The following is a 20,423-nucleotide window of genomic DNA, read 5'->3' as shown; positions in this document are numbered from 1 at the left end:
GTTGTTGTTTAGTTTTGTTGGGGATTTTTGTTTTGTTGTTGGTGGTGGGTTTTTTTGTATTTTTAATTTTATTTAGAGCCATGTGAAATCCAAGCTTTGACTGTAAAGACATGACTGTTCATGATGCTGAGTGCTTTGTGCTGACCAGAATATCTTTCAATGTGAGAACCTACATCTGTAAAAAGACACAGCAACCCCATAAAGTCACTTTCAGGAGAGGCTTCACTTGATTTATTTCTTATTCATTCTGCAAAAAGTGTCTTGTGTAACAAAGCAATAGCTTGAGCAGTGGAGGGGAGAGTTTAACCTTCAGACACAAATCAGTGGCCTGGATTATTCCTTGGAAACAAATGACCAGGCCATGGCATTTCAGTTCTGCTCTGTTGCTCCCAACAATGTGGGATGATCACAAAAATCTCTGTTTTTTTTTAACCCCAGGCCATGATTTTTCCCTGGAGAATTCCTGAGGACATGCCAGATACTTGGTCCCTTTTCCCAAGCTGGGCACAGACATGGAGTTCTCCTTGACTTCACCATGAGAGAGCTTGAAAAACTAAATCCCAAAGTGAGATGGCCCAAACCCAGCTTTATTCTAGGTTGGCTTTGCATCCTCACAAAGGATTTTTGGTCTTGCTGAGGTTGGGATGGTTTTCTCTAAATTTGCTGTATTGTTCTGCAATTCCAGACAGTGTTTTTGCAACCCAGTTTAAGGTCACCTTGAGAGTGGCTGGGCTTGGCAGAGCTGATTTCTGGGCTCAGGCTTTGCTGTTGATCTCGAGATTTTGGCTGATTTCACAAAGCATTTTATAGATGAAGTCTGAACAAACCCTTCAATTAGGGTCATAGTAAATAAGATTCTAAGGTTAAAGCACTTTATGGCAAGCAGATTTTTAGGAACTGGTTGTATTAAGAGGAATGATTTGATTAGAGAATGAGAAACAGGACTGGGGAGACAGGAACCTGACCTCAGCAATAAAATGCACAGAGTTGCTTTTTTATTTTTTTTTTTTTTTTCTCCTTCTTGGAATCTGATGTACAAAGGTACAATTAAACAACAAGGCCAAAGTTTCAGCAGGCCAAGGCAAACCATTTGTTCTTTTCCTGACTCTGGGCATCTGCACAGGGTTTTGCTTTTCTTTGCTTTAAAATTCTAGGCCAAATCTTCTTCCTAGCATGCAGCAGGAATAAATCCCAGTGTGGGAGCTGGGCTGGGACCCTGGGGAGGCTGGAGGAGCCCCTGGAGCTGAGCTCAGGGATCTTGGGCTCCTCCTGCTCAGAACCAGCTTCTGGACACCACCAAGCATCACGAGCTGAATTTGAGGACATCTGCAGGCAGGATGAAATTTGGCAGAGCAGGCAGGGCAGATAGTCTGGGTCACATTGTTGGAGCCAGCTCAGGCTGGAGTAGCAGGGAGGAAGAGGAGGAGGAGGGAGCACAGAAGCAGCCAAACACCCACACCACCCCAGTGCCAACCTTCATTGCTTTTGCAGTGCTTGATTTGTTGTTTCCTTAGAAAACAGATCATTTTCAACCTCTCTGTCTGAGAAAGGAAAGGCTTTGTCCCAAAAGTGGATATTTGCAGTATCACTGGAAATGCTGAGTGGTGTTTGCATTCTCCTTGTTCTCCTTTATCTTTCTGCAGGGGGGAGCCAGAGCAGGAGCAGGGCTCAGACACCTGGATGCTGCTGCTGGGGTGAGGATGGGATGAGCCAAGAGAGAAACAGGGATGGGATGGACACAGGGAGGATGAATCAGCATCTGAGCCTGGATGTTCTGCTCTGCAGGATGAGTGTGATTGTCCCAATCCACCTGCAAGGTGAGACCAGCAAATGTTTCCATTTATTCACTCAACTTCATCCAAGCACCAAAGCCCTACACTGGAGGTAACACAAGTTGAAGAGATTTAGACAGAATTTAAACATGTGCTTTTTCATGGGCAAACTCTCAGTGATGATTGCACTGGCTCAGGAGAAATGCCCTGGTCTGAAGGCAGCACTTTTTCCTGTTTGTGGAAGTTTGCAAAGTTTACTTTCTCAAATGAGAAAGAAACAGCCAAAAATATTATGATTTCTACAAAAAACAAGTTGGAATAGGCCAAATAAAATGACAATCTCCTCTTGGCAGGGAGGAGAGGTGATGCAATTAGCTGATTTTTATTAAGAAATCAGTAGAAAGGTGTGAATTTGATACACAACCCATTTCTGGCCAGAAATACCATGGCATGGTCAGCAGAAAAGATAAACAGCTAAATGCTTTAACAAAAATGACCTGTGTCTATAGTCAGATAATGCTCAAATATAAGACTTAAGAAATGAAATCATAGGCAAAAATAAATCTCCTTAATATATTTTCCTCTCTTTTCTGCCAGTTTCAAGTTTCCTTCAAGTCTCTCCCATTTGCTGAATTTTTCTGTGGCAGAAATCTGGCCTGTCACAATCAACCAAAGCAAAGGTTTTCAAACATTTCAGGCAGATAATTTTTTCTTTGCTGTTCTCTTGATGATGTTAGAAAACACAAACTGCTTTTGTGACACCTCTGCTACTGTGACCATGTAAAAAGAACCATGGTATTCTCCAGGAGATGACACATAAAATTCAGAATGAGTCAAAATTAAAAAAAAAAATACAATCTGCTGATGCTTGGAGAAAATTCTGTGTGTCTGCATCAGCCTCTGGATTTGGGGTTTGTTTTTATTTTTGTTTCCCCACAGGGATCCATGAGCTCATAGATACCTTAAAGCAAGATGTGTTTGTTGAGCATCTGGGCTGCCTCTGCATCCCTGGGGAGCAAAAAACATCCCTGAGGACCCCACAAATCTTCTATTGATGCCTGAGAGACTGGGGAAGGAGCTCAGCCCTGAACTGAGGTGAGGAAATTCTGTGTTATGGGAGGAAGAAGGAGTTTCACCCAGTTTGAACTGGTGCTGAGGGCAGCCACCCCTGGGGTTCTGCTGTTGGGCTTGGCTGTGTGAGAAGCACCAAGGGACACAGAGGCTTTGGAGGGATCCCACAGATCCCTCCAGGTCCTGTCAGTCCCTCTGGAAAGCAGGATTTGATACCTGCAGGTGTCAACACTGCTGTGTCTCAGTCTGAGGTTTCTCCTTTGCCCCAAGATCACCCCAGAGGGACATGAGGTGCTTCAAACCCTGGTTTTCTCTGAAACAGCCAAAGAGAGATTGCTGGAAACGGTTTTCTCTTTTTCCAAGGATTGTTTATTGTTTCATATCTCAGGGACTTTTTGCCTGGCCAGCAGGATCTGCTCAGCCTGGCACCCATGGTGGGATCTGCGTGGTGAGGGCAGGGCTTATCTTATATAGTTTGTATTACATGTTACATGTTTACAAAATTTTCCCAATACAATACAATTTTATTAAATGGTCCAGCCCTGACCCCATCCAATCCAAGAGTGCCAACGTGTCACCCAGCATGGATGACATGGAGAAGAAGGAGGAAAAGGTGCCCACCCCCCAAATTCTCCATCTTGGCCACATCTCCCTTTTCATAAACATTCCCAAAAGTCTATTTATCTACATTCTAACAATCTAATTTACACTTCACTAATTTTGGCAGCTTGTTTCCATTCTCCTTGTGCTGACAACTTCCCCCAGGGGTTAGAATTCAGCACCTGTGACACCAGGGTCTCACTCAGAGTCTTTGAGACCCTTGCCAGGGGGGTTTTGAGACCCCCAAGGAGGCCAGGGGTACGCCCTGGGCTCCCACATGCTGCTCTTTCTCTCTCCAACCCCAATAGCTGTCCTGCCTTTATTGGAGAGGTGTGGGCTCCATTTCGTGTCTCTGTGCCCATTTCCCAGGCTGTGGTTGACAAATCTTCATGTGTGGCTGAGCTCCACCTCTCTCCAGAGCTGTGCTTTCCACGGGAGCACATCTGTTCTCCCACTCCACCTATTTTTGAAGGTACATCAACAAACTCCCTCTGGCTCTGACCTCTTGCATTAACCAGCCTTGCATCATCAGCTGGATTCAGTGGCACTTCTGCTCTCTTTCATTGGTGGGGAAGTGTCTGCAAAATATTTGGTTTCCCTGTGGCAGAAATGCCCCCCAGGATGGAGCCCAGGCTGGCAGGGCTTTGCTGCTGCTGAGGCTTTGGATAAAAACCAGAGTTGTCTGAGGTCACATCACCAGAGGTGACCCTGAGAGTTACCTGATGTTGAGGCATTTTCTTGCTTTTATTTTAGGGTTTTTTTGGGGTGTCCCTGGGATTATTTCTGTTGCACTGGAGTCTCAGATGCAGAGGTGCCTCTGGTGGGGCTGAGCTGTGCTGACACAGGAACTTTTAGGCAGCTTGTTTGAAAGTCCTTTTCCCACTTGGCAGCTGAACAGAGCAAACACACACAAAGCATCATTCTCCTGGAGGTTAGGGCTGATCCATCCACCACAGGCTGTGGAAATGAGAATGAGCCCATTGTCCTGAATGTTTCCCTGTCTTAAGCCTGGACAACTGATACAATTTATTTCCCATATCACTTCTTGACCAAACCATGCTCTGCACTAGATTTTATCATTTCCTCATACAATAATAACCAAATCTTTTTCAATTAGAGGACATTCCTCTACCAGTGGAGCTGACATCCTGTTTTGCCTTCTGTGCTGCAGCTGCACATGGAGCATGAAAGCTCCAGGAATATTTCCTACAATCTCCAGTGTCATTTTCTGGATGGTGGGCTGGATTGAACATTGCCCAGCAAGGCTGCATGTCACAGAGTAAAACCTTGATGATTTACATCCCATCCAGGACAGCAGAGCCTGGAATGTGCCCCAAGGTTTGCCTGGCACTGCAGGTGCTGCAGGAATTTTGCTTCCACAAAGCTCCAGCAGAGCAGGAGACAAAAATGAGGAGTTTTGGGTGAGGTTTGTGCCTTGCAGAAAGGGTCCATTGGAGGCTGTTGAGGTCACTGGTGGGGCTTTGGGGGGATTTCAGCTCAAACCTCAGTGATTTGTTTTGCTGATATTCAGTTTTGAGAGTGCAAATGTCACTCTGATGCCACTGTGTCCCTCAAGGGATGTGCTGCAGGGCAGCAGCAGAGGAAAAGACAGTGAGCAACTATTGAAATAAATGATGCTGGGTCCTCCCCTTTTTTTTTAAATTGTCTTAAATCCTAAATTAAAGCCATATTTTAACGAAAAAATCTGATTGTGCAGTACAGTTTAATGCTGCTTGGTGCATTTGGATCCTGTGTTCTACATAACAGCAGCCTGGCATGTTGATGGCAGAAAACCCAAAGTGTGACTCCTGCTGCTCCCAGGGCTTCAGGTGTCATAAACTGCACTGAAAACAGAGTTCTTGTGGCAGAATCAACCATGTTTGTGTGCCAAATTGAAGTTTTCCCAGGGTTTCTATGACTAAGATGTGCTGTTAATATATATTTGCTGCATATGTTTCATTTATTTTATATGTATATATATTTACTGCTGCCTTCAGGACTTCTCATGCCAAGGAGGGAAAAAAATCCTAATAAATAACAAGTTCATTGAGTGTTTAAATCTGAAGACACATCCAAGGTATTTGTTGCAGATAAAGCCAAAGGCCTCATGTGCTCCTCAGAGCATTCCTGGAGAGCTGCAGGCTGCCTTTGCCTTGATAATGATCTTTATGTGTTTAGCTGTGAACACACATTTCCCATCTCATGGTGCTGCTTTTCTAGGTTAGACAAATTCCTTTTCATGCACTGTGCTTTCCAAAATTGGTTTGTTTTTTTTTTTTTTTTTTCCCAGCTGTTTACTTCTACCTCCCTTTGAGTTTATTCCCATCACCTTTCCCATTTTCTCACCCCCTCCAGCCCCTGTTCCCCTCACTCACAACTGCTTTTCACAACCCTTTGCTCTTCTTTGTGCAATTTGATGGTTTTCATTTCAGCACTTTTCTGAGAATATCTGGAATGTAATCCTGCCCTGTAAAACCCTTCCTGCAATACAAGCTCAGCCTTTTGCAAGTTCTCTCCTTGTTCCTTTATCCCTGAGCACAAACACCCCCAGCCCAGACTCTACCCAAAGTCCTGATTCTATAAAGCAGAGCAGGATGTTTTAATGAGTTCCACATCCATATTAAAGAGGTTTTATCCCCCCCACACTCACCCTGCCACTGAACCATGCAGAGTCACGGATTCCCAGCACAGAAATCTCCAAAATTTTGTCTCTGCTCCAGGCTGGCTGCTCTGAGCATTATCCAGCTCTCAGATAAGCAATGCCATATTTTTTCACCCCTCTTGATAAATCCAATATTCTCAGCCCAGCCCTTTTGCTTTCACAATGCTGATTCTGTGCTTCTCCCCTTTCCCCTTTTCCCAACAAAACCCTGGTTTGGCTGTGCTCAACACAGAGCCAGTGAATCCCTCTGCTTTTGTCAGGGAGAGAGAGGAGAAGCCTCAGCAAAACAGGAAGAGATGAGAAGATGTTGGTTTATTGGGTTATCAGCCCTGGGGCACGAGGATTGCATGAGATGGGATTTTTAAAGCTGCAGCATCCAAAGGTCACTGAAAGTGTCAGGGCTGAGATCCAGGCTGGTGATTTCTTGAAGTTCAGGTGTCTGCTCAGAGGGTTTGTTGAGAGCCAAATGTTGGGTTATTACCCATCCAACACTTTATATTTATATTATTAATATTATTGATATTATTTATATTTATATCTATATTTATATTTATATTTATATTTATATTTATATTTATATTTATATTTATATTTATATTTATATTTATATTTATATTTATATTTATATTTATATATTGGTGGATTTATAACATATTGATATTATGGTGGATAATAACCCTCTCCCTGAACTGGAGGGGTTTGGTGGAGAGTTTGTTCATGTTATGTAGAATTTATTGTGCAATTTTCTTTGGTAATTCAGCACCCTGCTGCCAGAACTTTTATGCAGAGAAAAGTTATGGGCACGGATTGTAAAGGCTTTGACTTGTATTTTCTGGGGTAGAAATCTCTACCTGGGCAAGAATTGTTAAAATGGGATCTGCACTTGAGGTGCTGCACAATTAAACAATCACACAAATAAAGGTTCAGCTGCAGCACTTCAGAGTCAAACTCTGGGTGAAGGGAATTAATTTTCTGCTCCACAGATGTTGCAGTTAGAGGAGTTATTCTCTTTATTCTGCTTCATTGAGGCTTGTGTTCCCTCTTATCAGGGGAATAAGCTCTCAGAAATACTTGACATATAAGAATTCTGCTCAATTTGGGCTAGACTTTTCTTGAATAAGTCACAAAACGAAAGAACTCCCAATTTATACTTTCATTTCTTAATTATCTTTTATTATATAAATGTGATTACACTTCACAGCAGTGGAACACAACGTACCAAACATCCAGGGGAAAAAAAATGAGATTGGAAAGCAAACAGGCTTCATCCTTGAGTTGAATTTGGACCTTTTACCTTTTAAATAAAACCATCTGTATTTATATTTTAAAAGTTTGTCAGGGCCAGATGTTGACAAACTCTGCTATTTCCTAATCAGGAACCTAGAGGGTGACCCCTTTGTGCAGCCAGGCACATTCTGAGCCTTCCTATACAAAATTGGGTGCAAGAAGCCAGAAATGGAAATTACCTGCCAAAAAATCTTTAGGAAAAAGAAAAAAAAAATGAAGGGATGTATACTGCTGGGATTGGAGCCTTGGGAAAAACAATTATTCATCCTTGTAATCAGGTGGGCTCAGATAAAATGCAAATGGGATAGAATACCAGGGAACATATAAAATACAAATGGGATGGAATACCAAGGAACCTATAAAATACAAATAGGATAGAATAATATTCTTTAGACTAAGAAACTCTTCTCACCAAACTGATTTTTTTTCCCCCCTTGATTTCAAGCACAAAATTTAGATTGGAGCTTGGACCTTCCTTAAGCCTGGAGTGTGTTTGGGTCCTTGGCTTAGTTCATGCCTACATCCTGATTCTGTTTTAATTTAAGGCAGAAAGAGGAAAATATGTTTTTAATGCCAGTTAACCAATTCATATGAATTATCTCTAATGAAAATAAGGATGAAGAAGGAAAACCAACATTGGCTGTCACTTGGGTGTTCCTCCCTGAGCACATGGGGACCTTTGATCTGAGCCATCCATCCCTTTCTATTTTAGCCCAGGTTAGCTCATGGGACTTGACCAAACTGAAATGGAAATTTTTATTTTTTTTCTTTTCAGTGTAGACATAACATCAGGAAGCCTTGTTCAAACAAAATCCTCTTGGAGTGACTGCAATCAAAGTGAGAAAGGACATGGGCCTGGTCTTTATTTTTGATCTCCTGCCTCCACAGTGATTCAGGTTGGCTTGGATAATACAAATAAATCCCTCCTCTTGCCATAAATCAGCATATTCTGGCTTTTATCCCCAGGATGAGCCTGTCTGCTCTGCTGCCAGTGTCATTCCCAGCTCTTTGTCCCAGTTCTAGGATGGATTATCTTCAAGGACAGGCTGGTCCTTCTTAGAGCTTTCAGAATGAGCAGAACTGGGTGACTCATGGGCTGAGCTGCAGAGGGCTTTGTGCCCTGGATATCTGGCAATTTTTTGCCTGAATTTTCTGGAATGTGGGATGGGTGGGTGATGTCCTTTGGTGCAGAAACTCCAGTGCTGTGGGTGCATTCACCCAAATCCCCTTCTGGTTCCCTTTCCAAATCCTTCTCCACCTTCCCTCAGCCTCCATCCCTTCCCAGCACTCAATGCCTAGTTTTAATATTTTATCCATCTTTTCATTTTTTTGCTAAGGATACAACAAACAGTGTTTTCCTCTGGAAACTCAGTTTTGGGACACCAAGGATGCTCATTCCAACTTTCTATCAAAATGTTGTGTGTCGGAATATGCAAATTTGAGGTTTGCTGTTGCCAAAAATTGGAAGCCAGGTGTAGAAGACTTCAGGTTCTTCCTCTCTGAGAAGGATGTTTTTCCTTTGGCTTTTTTTTTTTTTTTTCCCTGTTGGATGTAATCTGTCTGAAGGCTTTAGAAAGAATTCACAGGAGTTGCACAATTTCAGCAATTGGTGCAATAAATTAAATAAAGAAGGTGTGTGGTTTTGATAGGGAGGAAACAAGTATGAGCATAACAGCCCCAGTGGTAAACAGAGGAATTAAGGAGCTCATGCAGAGAAATCCATAAAAATAAATTAATTTCCAGACCAGGCTTGGAGTTGCATCAAATATAATTGAAAAACTTCTCAGTTTTACTCCATGGCTTTATCAACAGGCTCCCCACTAATGCTACATTTCAGGAATGTACATAAATGCAAATTTCAATACAGTTAAATTCAAAACAATGTGAAAAACTATTTGAAGTCCCACCAAAATCACACAGGATATCTGAGGTTGGAGGGAATCTCTGCTCAAAGCAGGATTTACTAGAGCAGATTCCTCAGGAAAAATTTAGATGCTGATTTTATTTAATAATTTATTTCCTGTATTGTGACTTCAGTTTTTCTATTGTATTTCTGAGGTTACTGGGACACCAGGGAAATTGTGTTTTGTCCCTTTCATTTGGAGTTTCCAGGCCTGTGTCTAATGCAGTTACAGTTCTGATGATTTTCAGGCTTTCTGCTTTATTTTGAGATGACAGCCACCCTGACTCTGCAATAATACTGGAGAATGAATCACCATGAAGAATCACTCTGAAAAAAAGCAGCATATTCCTGATTTCTGAATATTTTGAGCCCATCAACAAAGGCTTCATTCCAAGTTTCAGGTAATTCTGTCCCCTGGGAATAGTGGCCAGTGCTGATGTTTCTATGGAATGTCCCTTTGGGAATAAGAACCTGCAGGAGCTGATGCTGCTGAGGAGCCCCTCAGCTGTGCTCACATGCTGGAACAAAGCCCTAGAGAGGTGTGAAACCCCCTTTTTGGAGATTTTCAAAGCTTGTCTGGGTGAGATCATGAATAACCTGATCACCTCATCATCATATTCATGACCTGAGGCCATGAACACCCCGATGGAATTCCTCCTGATGGAAGGTGTCCCTGCCCGTGGAAGGAGGTTGGGTTTCAATTATCTCCTTCCAGCCCAAACCATTCTGTGGTTCCATGAATTCAGAAGATTCCAGGAGTTTAGAAACCCTGTTTGGGTCAGAGTTGGTCCCACCAGAGCCTCACTAGAGCCCGCCCTGCCCTGAGACTCTCAACTTCTTCCAGCTCAGGCTTGGAGGATCTTTCCAGCCACATGGTCTCACACCTCCTCATCACTCCAAAACCTGATGTTTTCCCCCAGGATTCCTTTTCTTTCTGGCAGGACCTGCTGGCATTAATCTCCCCAGCTCTGATTGAAGGCAGGCAGGCTGGCAGCTGGAAGGAGCAGAACACAAACTCCAGATGATTGTCTGGACTGGCTCAAAGTGCTTCAGGTGTGAGGCTTGGATGGAGATCTGTGGGGTTTGATGCCTTGCCCAGACTCAGCTGGAGCTCAGCCCCTCCAAGGCACGTCTGGCCAGACACAGCATTGGGTCCTGGAAGGGGAATATCCAGAGATTTCCACCAGAGCCACAGCAGCTTTGGCTTCACAGGTCACTCCACTCCCTCTGGCCCCTGCTGGTGATAAACAACTCCAGCCTTGTGCTTGCAGAGCTGTTTGCTCAGTGCCTGTAGCAGTTCAGATCTGCCTGAGGGGATTTTTGCCTTTTGGCCAGGGTGGTCCAGCCCCTGGGCTGGGAAGTTGTGTTCCTTGGCATGAGCAGATTTATTTGGGTCTGCATTCTTGCTCATTAGAAAAAAACCTGGGGTGGAGAGGGTGTATCCTATGGCATCAAGGGTATTTATCTGGAGGCAGGCTCAGATTTAGAGTGTCACTTTGGTTGTTATTGGTGAAGCTGTTTTCTTTTTGCCTGGTTATTGATGCTGTGATGACATTGCACAGTAAAATCCACTGCTCTGGCAGAACCAACCCCTGATCCCACTGTGACCAAAGCTCCTCCATCACACTCCATGCCCAGAGCTGTCACTTCTGTATCTCTAATTTAATCTTTAATCTTTACATCACAGCAATAGCAGTGACCAGACAGCCCAGGGTGACTCCTAGAACTTTGGCGGCAAAAATATTCAGATTATTTTATCTGTGCTTAATCCCAGACTGATCCACCATCCTCCAGAGAGCAGTGGGACCACCCCAAGAGCTGAGGGACAGCACCCACCCTGTTCCTGCAGCACATCTGAGGGGCTGGTGGCCTCCTGCCAGGGCTGCTTCCAACAGGAAAGTGGGGTAGGTAGCAAAATATATCTGTTTTTAAAGGCCTGGAGAAGCCAGAATAATCCACTCAGTCTTGGCCAGGCACAGCATTGCAGCAAATTCCTTCATCAGTGTTACAGACAGACAGTGCTGGCAAGGCAGCAGGGGTTGAGTTTGTGTTTTTTGGGGGGGAAATAAAGATTAATGCACCAACTCAGGGTAGGGGAATTTCAGGAGAGCAAAAAAAAAAAATGTCCTGAGTTGTGCCAGGAATTAATATCTCAGCTCTTGTAAGAAATACAGTATTGTCTTTCCAGGGCTGAATAGTTCCTTCTCATCTGAAAAGAATAATCTCTCTCAGGCAGCAAATCCAGACTTGGATGGCTCTGCTGTTGGGTACAGGTGTCCTGACTCTGCTCCTGAATCCACAGGGTGGAAACAGCCCAGGGCTGAGTGGAGAATCCTTCCCCAGAGCTGTTGGAGAAATGACCAGAAAGGAGAGTCAGTGCTGCCTGGGACAGCAGCATCCAGGTATTTCCTGGGATTCTGTCCCATTGCTGGAAAGCTTGGGTGTGTCCTGTGTGCTGGTTTTTAATGGATTTTCACTGAGGGGAGCAGGTGGACGCCTGGCTGGCTCTGATTAATTAAAATAAGGGATGTGGGAACTTGGAAACTATAAAGTGTGAGTGCAGGGGAAGGAGAAGGGGGGGTCTTAATGCTGAGTCCTCTGTTCTCTGCACATCAGTCACTGACCTGTCAGCCCCAGCTGTGTCTGTGCAGGTTTGGGCAGTGATTGCAGGGGGACACTGCAGCAGATCCCCCTCACAGCTCCTTTCCTCCACCACCATCATATTTTCATATAAATTCTTTTGTAAAGCTCTTTTGCTTTCCATGATCCTTCAAAAAATAATTTTTATGCTGATCTCCAACTGGTTGTTGGAAGCTTGAGGTGGATTTTTGTGGGCTCAGAGTTGCAAGGTGCCCCTGGTCCCATCAGCCATTCAAACCAACCAAAAATATCTGGGAGAATCTTGGGTAGAATTTGCTTAGGTCTGGACAAGTGATGTCTACCCTTAAACATAACTGGTTTAAATGTCTCCAAACCAGAAAAATCCTGGCTACAGCACCTCCCCAGGATATGGAGGAGGAATGTATTGACTGTGAGTTAAGAACCCAAAAATGTCCTATTGAATTCTCTGCTGCTATTCAGTTACCATAAACAGTCATTAAAATAGTTTTTGGGCTCCCCACTGGCACGAGGAACATTACATTCTGTTATGTTTTCCACAGGCAAACAGCCAGGCTCGGGCCAGAGTTGTTCTTGGTGCCTTTTATTTTGTGCAAATGGAATCACAAACCTGGGGCTTTCCCCCAAGTCCTGCAATGAGCTCTCCCAAGGAATTCCTCACCCAAAATTGGGATGATTCCAGCTCTGGAGTGTTCAGGAGGATCCACATGTGATGGGGCAGAGAGAGGAAGACAAATCCCAGTCCTTGGGACACACCTCTGCATCCTCACTCATACCTCAAATCCTCCTTCAAAGTTTACTTAAATACTTTGTATTTACAAATACATCTTACTTTGAAAGTTCACTTAAATTTTTCTTACTTTAATAATTTACTTCAATTTTTTTCTCTTACCTGTGCAGAGAGGGCAGTTCCCATGCAAATGTCCTGCTACACAACCCAACTCAGACCTGCTGAAGTGACCTCAGGAGCTTTGGGTTGAGAAAGAAGGAGGAAAAATGTGACCAAGCTCTGCTTAGTCAAAGGAGCTGAGGTCATGAATCCCCTGCTCTGAATTTTCTGAGCCTCATGTTTCCACCTTTAAGGGTACCAAGAGCATCACCAGCTCCTAAATGAGTGGTTTAAAAAGCAATGCATATTTGAAATCCCACTCAAGTGGGAGAGGTCCCAAAGTTCCTGGACAGCTCTTGAGAATTGGTGCCGGGGGAGTTTCTTGCTCCTTTTCCTCCTGGGGAATTTTTCCCTGTTGCAGTTGAAGGGCTCTGGGATGTTCCCTGTGGCACAGCCCTTGGATTTATAGGGCTGTGAAGGGGGAAGACGGGCTGGACTGAAAAGATTTTGCTGTCATGGGGGCACCTGAAAATTAATCTCAACCTTTCTATAATCTGGTGTAAAGTGCTGAGATAGCTCCCAGCCCTCAACCTCCTCCAGAGCAAATCAAAATCCCAGAAAACTCCAGGGAAAAAAAAAAAAAAAAACAAAAAGAACAAAACAAAAAAAAAAAACAAAAAAAAAAAAAAAACAAAAAACAAAAAAAAAAAACCAAAAAAAAAAAACAAAAAACAGAAAAATCCAGAGAAATCCAGAAAAAAAAAAAAATCCAGCCTGGAGAGTATTCAGGGACCTTGTGGCAAAACTGGGGCACTGAGTTTGGCTAGTGATAGTAAAGGGCTTAAGCCCAAACTGTTCTCCAGCTGCTGCAGCTGTTGGTGAACACCCCTAGAAGGTTTGCAAAGAGTTCCTAGAGGCTGGATAGAGAGCCTGGTGTAAAATCACCCAGCAGGCTCTGCTGGGCAAGAGTTTCCACCCTGAACAACTGTCTGAGCACTCAGCTCACATAAATCTCAGCTCCACGTTCAGCTCCATCCCAGCTGACGCAGCTGCTTGTTCATTCCAGCACACTGCTAGGGAAAAGCTTGCTGAAAAAAAAAGAATAAATAGGCAAAAGGACAAAAAGGAAAAAAAAAAAAGGAAAAAAAGCAGAAGATGCAACCAAGACGTCAGTGATAAAATGGAGCAGAGGAGATTTGGACTGCAGCACAGGACGTGGTGTGCTGGAGTCAGGAGTGGCTCCTCAGAGATCAGTGTTTGCTGCCCTGATGGCCCAAATGTCAAACACTGTGTCACAGAGGGGCAGAAATCCATCCTGGAGAGGGAGGGATGGGATGGGATGTGCAGGCAGCAGAGCAGAGTGCAGCAGTCTGCAAAAGGAGATTCACAGATCTTGTACTCAGATATTTGGTGGCTTCTGTTTCTCCTTCCATCTGTATTCCTCTCCTTTCCTTCCTCTTTATCCCAGGATTTCCTGGCCTTGCCAGCAGAATTGTTGTGATCATGCCAGCTTTGTTCTAGGGCCTGCTGAGAGTCACCTTTTGTACCAAGAGACACATTTGTGTCTTCTCTACCCAGATTTTTCAGCACTGTGAGAAGCAGCCACTGGGAAATTCCTTAGCCAGAGCTGGATGAAGGCTGGGAATTCTTTGTCTCTAATTCCAGACTGGGATGAAGGTAACATCTGCTCCTCCTCCCCTTGTCCAGGAGGACAAGGCACCAGCCTGTGAATTTTAGGGTGACACAACCCTATCCCTGCTCACTCAGAGGTTACAAAAACCTTACTGTGAATCCCAGATTTCTGCTCTACCTATTGTACCTCTCATCAGCACCAAATATTATCTGTGCTGCCCAGTGCCAGCAGTGTCTGTCTTAATCTGGAGATATTCAGCAAAATTTATTTCATGTGTCACGTGTTCATAGCAGGTCAGGAATTGGCAGCTTTTGAGTTGCCTTAACACAACCATGGGTGTTTGTTTTTGGCCCTGGGATGAGCTTATGTTTTTATGTTGGCTGGTGAAGGTTTCTGAATTGCTCCCTGCCCTGTGAGCCTGACTTTGGCAATGGTGATGAGGTGACAGCAAAGGTGACAGCAAAGGTGACAGCAAAGGTTTCTGTTTGCTTGGGAGATGATGGCAGTGGGAGCACAAACTCATGGCTGGGAAAGCAGCAGGCTGCAAGCCACAAATCAGAGCAAGGAAATGCTTAAACCCAGCCATTAAACCTGACCCAGGCCAGGCTTTGCTCACAGTGTGCTGGGAGCAGGGGCAAACCCAGAGCTCCCTGCACAGCAGAGTCCCAGAGGATGGATGGAGGTGTCAGCAGCCTGCTGCAAATCTGGGCCACATCAGCTCTTGCTGGCCATGAAAGATGAGCCTGAGCAAAACCCTGACGTTCATTTTGAAGAGTGTGTTTGGTGGCCAGCCAAGGAGCTTTTTTTTTTTTTTTAATTTTCTTGCTCAAACTTTTCCACTACAACTGGCAGAGCTGCAGCAATGGGGGATTGCACAATGCTGGGTCCCAGGGCTCCAAAAAACAGGGAGAAGGCACAGAGCATCCCAGATTGCAGTAAGAATTAAAATGAAACTGTTCAATAATATAAATTCATGGCATTAATTACTCCAGGTGGTTCATTGCTTCCTCTGCAAGAATTATCAGAAAAACCAAGAAGCTGCAGGAGATATCAGAGAAAAGATGAGCCTTGGTTTGTTTTAGAAACTGCTCTTATTTTGTATCTCTTCAGTGGGCAGGAGAATATTTTCCCCTCTGGTCTCTGCATTATTGATAAATTATTAGAGATTAAGTGACCTCCTGTAGATTTGTGCTGGGCAATTTGTTGGCTGGTTTGTAGTAGAGATAAATTTAGGTGAGATAAACCTCTGACCCTGTGTAATTTGGAAGGATCATGACCCCCACCCCCTTGGCAAAACAGTGAAACAAAAAAAACCACCAAAACAATTTTTATTAGGCTTTAAAAGCAATTTAATGATTTAATTTTGATCCTGCTTACCCATACACACCAGGCACAGCAAAACTCAAGTAGGCACCCAAATCTTCATCTTTCCCCTTTATCCTCCCCATCTGGTTTTCATCTGGTCACAGAAAGACAATAACAGTCTTTGGGGAGCTGAAGAAAGAGAAACTAACACCAAGAAGATAATTACAGTGGGGTGATGGAGGTCAGGAGAACATCTTAAAGTAATAAGGAGAGTGGGGAGCTGCATTAGTTGAATCAACAAAACCTTTGCAGGAGAGGAGAAATTCTCTGTTTCATTACTGAGCTTTATTTTCCCCCAAAGTTTAAACCAGTGATGCTTCTGCTGTAACTCCCTTGCTGTGGCAGGTTTTGGATTGACTTTCAGATTAGTTTTAGAGTTTTCATTGCTGAATTTACAGAAAATAGCGTGGGGATTTCACTGAGAGTGGCTGCAAGGGGAGGGAAATAAGCTTGAAGGAATATACAGCTGAAGAGAATTTGATTTAAAGTTCAGACATGTAATTCTCTCCCCAAGTTACCTACCATAAATTTTAAGCTGATCTTATAGTTTTGATGATATACTTTTTTTTTTTTTTTTTTTTTTTTTTTAATGATGCATTTCATGCCTCATTTCCAGGCAGATTTACAGCCCTTACACAATGCTGGATGAGTGACTCCACATGCTTCATGTCAACAAGTTGTCTTCCTTTTTTTTTTTTTTTTTTTTTATTTTTAATCCCCCTGAAACTCCTGCTGGTTAAAATTAAGCTGTATTGCAGTCAGAGTGCATTTACTCTTGACATTTTTGAACTGCTTTTGGTCATCATTTGGTGGAAATGGCCCCAAGAGCTTTGACTTTACAGATGGATGGCAATGAACAAAGCCTGGCATCCTTAAAAATTCAAAAATTCAAACTGGGTCATATATATATATATATATATATATATATATATATATATATATATATATATTTGCTGAGGTGAAGCCCATCCTACACCTACAAGGTGCCTTTTCCAAAATAATCTCACCCACAGAAACAGAGAGAGATCAATGTCACCTTTGACAGGCTCACAGATGTGAAAATATCTACAAATGCAGAGTAGCCAACAACAACTTAGCACAAATCATGAGCTGCTGGAAAGAAAAATACACTTACACTGGGCTTGGAATAAATGCTGTGGCTTGGAGATGAGCATGGATTTTGTTCAAATGTCCTGGCTGATGCTTTGGGAGCCATCACCACCCCAAGGGGTTACACCTGTCAAAGCCAGCAATAAGCAAAACACTGTTTTATTCCATTTATTAAATATATTCTATTATTTATTTATTTATTTATTTATAAACACCATTTATTTATATTTATTTCTGAATAAACACAGGTACTTTTCTATTTATTTCCAACACCCCCAAGAGCTTAAAGGTTTGGCTGAGGCTGCTGGGACAGTGTTACCTTGGCATTTCCATAAACTTGGGGCACAGGAATCAGCAGAACAGGAGGAATCTGCCCAGGATGTCACATCCCAGCATGGGGCAGCCACAGGGACATTGCACCTGACTCACACAGGATGTGGCTTTTTATTGCCAGCTTGCCCTGAAATATGGAAATTCAGGGCATTAATCCCTAAAGGGGGATAAGTGTGAGGTGTTGCAAGGCTGAGAATTGTGCCCACAGCAGCAGGAAAGGAGAGGATGAGTCACAGGAGGAAGGGTTGGAGTCAGTGAGTTGGGGGTTTCTCTGAATATTTCAGAGAGAAATCAGAGTGTGGAGACTGAATTAAAGTTTGTAGATGGATTGAAGGATATTAAGATACTCACATAAGGGAGAGGTGTAAGTTTAAATTTTAAGTGAGTTAGCAAGTAAGTTTAAGTATGAATTTTAATGTTTTTAGTAAGTAAAATGTTTAGATATTAAAGTAGAAGTGTGAGTTTTAGTGAAAGCTGAAAAACGTGCTGATGTTTTCAGTAAAGGCTTTAGGACTGTGGTTATAGGCACTGCTTAGATATAAGAGTTATAGTAAGAATATTTTTTGCAATTTTAGAATAAGAGGTTGTATGTGTAGTTTATATGTAACTTAGCATGTTAAGAAAATAGAATTTTAATAGGTTAAGGAGTGGTGGTTTGAGTTTGGGTTATAGTTTATTGGAAATACTTTATATAAAAGTTAGTATTGGGGAGAGTTAGTGCTTTTTGTTATTGTTTTTCTTTGGTTATTGTTTTTACTTTTGTAATACTTGAAAACTAAGATAGGAGCTGTTGCAGTAATATTGGTTTTACTGTGACTTTTTGGGAACAGTTTTTGTTTTTATTTAGGACTTTAAATTAAAACTTGTGCAGGTTTTCCCAGAGGGATTTTACAGCCTGGTGGCACCGTGGTCACCTCCTGTCCCTCTTGCAAGGGCAGACCCAGGAACTGCTGAGATAATTAATCCCTGCAGGGTCCAGCAGCCCTGGAGGGACACTGGATTCCATCCAAATTTTGCCAAGGGCTCCATGGACAGAAAATCCTGTTAAAATATTTTCTCTCCGTAAAAATGCCAGTGACTTCTTCACAACTGCTCATGAAGAAAAGCTGAGAACAAATCCCTCATGTGCAACATATTTCTCTTTACGACCTGAAAAGCAGTTTATGGATTTTCTTTAGGCAGAACTGATTTATCCCACACCTCCCTTCACTCCCAGAAGAACTGTGTCTTCTCTTTTTTATTTCTTTAACCTGGTATTTCCACACTGTTTCTTTTAGCAGCCCAAACACTGCCTGGGCATCTCTCATTGGATTTCCACCCAATCAATGCAATTAGAAGCAGTTCTGTTGTTTCCTCTGGTCCTTGTGTTGCTTTGATGATGCTTTAAGCAGCAAAGAAAAGCCCAAACTGGATTTTAGACCTTTTTTCTCCATGTCATAAGGACCCAAGTGATCAATCCCTTTCTGCTTTTTTTTTTTTTTATTTCTTTTTCCCCTGTGTCATCTTTCCATATGTGAGTGGCTGGAAAAGTTGCTGCGGGGACAATTCTCATATTAAAATTCAAAAAGAGAGGAATTAAGACAATTTCTATACTCTAAAGATTAAAAAAAACCTGGGGAAAAAACTCCCTGGACTGTGAATCACAAATATCACTGACCAAGTTCTCAAAACCTGGGAAAGTTCTTTTGAACAGTTTGAAAACAAAAGTTTCTTTGTTTTAATTTCTGTTTTCCAGCAAAGGTCCAACATCCTTTTCCACAGCAGGAAGAAATGTTTTCAGTTCATTTCCCTGACAGCTGTTGTACCTTCTATATTCTTGTATATTCTCCTTTTCTTCAAATCCTCTCTTAACACCATTAACAAATCTTCCCAGTTGTGTTCTCCCCAGGAAGTGTTTGTATTTGCTTGTACATTGATAATTTTCTTGTCTTTTTTTCCTTAATATAGGTAAAGCTGTAGATTTTTCAGGGTAAAGGAAAGAGCTACATTTTGAGTTTCTTTTTGAAATAATTTACTTTCTCTGGGTTAGATCACCAAGAAAAAGAGCAGAGGTATTGTCTGCTCCATGCAAGTTTGCATTTAGAGAAATTTTGGGTTTTAATATTTTGTATTTGAAAGCAGAGGATGGTTTAAGGACAGGATTATCTGGAGTTCCTCATCCCTTTGCCTCTCAGCTGTCCATCACCTCCAGATGTTTTTTTGGCATTATTCCTTTGCAGCAAGCAGTGGTCTCTCTCCAGCTGCCCAGAACCAAAGAAATGCCCAAATGAGAACTCCTGTGGTTTGTCCCTCATCCAAAAAGCTTTCCCAAGGCACCTGAGTGAGCTGGAAATGCAAATGTAGAGTTGGCAGCAGGCTGCACTGGACAGGGATGAGATCTCCATAACAGACTCACCCTTTTTCTGCTGATCTCACTGGGTCTGTCACAGCTTGTTATCCAAAAGTGATGCTCTGGAGGGCTGCAGCCTCTGAGACGTGCAGGGAAAATGCTCAAATTTGTGTGCAAAAAGTGTGGGAGGAGAAGCAAGCCAAGAGTTACAGAAACAGGCAGGTATTTATAAAATTATTTATAAAATAATGGTCTTTGCAGTGTCTCCTCCCCTGCAGAGGTGGGTTTGGCCATGGCAATGGTGGCTTTGTGCAAGTTTATGAGATCCAAGAGCTCAAATGATCCTAAACTTTAGAATTTAAAAGCCAATACAGGAGTCCAGCAGTAATGAAAGCAAAGGTGGTGTTGGTATTTAGCTCAGCAAAGATAAATTTAAGTTTACTTCCTTCCAGTGGTGTTCCAGGAAAAGTGGCAGCAATGGCAGATACGAAGATAATTTTTGCCTGTTATTATGTGATGACAATCCTACTCCTTTCCTAACAAATCACTAATATTTCCAGCCTGCTTTTCCACACAGCTCTAGCAAAGTTTGATTATTTCCAACTGGAGGAAGACATAAAATAGCAGAGAGCTGCTACACTCATGGCTGGTGGTCTGGCAGATGATCCATAGGAACACTTAGAGGAAAAGCATCTTGGAGAACTTTAAAAGCCTTTCTGAGAAATGGATATATGTGTGATTCCATCCACCCCTCTGCCCCAGCCATGACAAATAAAGGCCACCAGTGTCAGGAAGAGCAGTCCTGGTGAAGGGCAGCAGCAGCTCTCTCAAAAAAGGGATTACAGCTGAAATCTGGATGTAAAACTCTGCCTGCCCTGCCCAGGAAAGAGGGAAAATGTTTTCAGGAAAA

General features: G+C 42.8%; 1 protein-coding gene and 1 long non-coding RNA gene across 2 annotated transcripts in view; one reads left to right on the top strand and one right to left on the bottom strand.

The window, feature by feature from the left end:
- COTL1 (coactosin like F-actin binding protein 1) overlaps positions 1 to 20,423 on the bottom strand; it is a 346,092-nt gene that overhangs the window by 136,259 nt on the left and 189,410 nt on the right. The gene's annotated exons all lie outside the window — the stretch shown is intronic.
- On the top strand, positions 1,634 to 8,401 carry LOC306806909. The gene is made up of 3 exons (XR_013775604.1): positions 1,634 to 1,694; positions 2,712 to 2,867; positions 8,168 to 8,401. It is a non-coding gene; the product is annotated as an uncharacterized lncRNA (long non-coding RNA).

Source organism: Erithacus rubecula (assembly GCF_903797595.1).
Source record: "Erithacus rubecula genome assembly, chromosome: 12".
Classification (NCBI taxonomy): Eukaryota; Metazoa; Chordata; class Aves; order Passeriformes; family Muscicapidae; genus Erithacus; species Erithacus rubecula.
The sequence above is the reverse complement of the archived record's forward strand: the minus strand, read 5'-3'. Positions and strand labels throughout refer to the sequence as shown.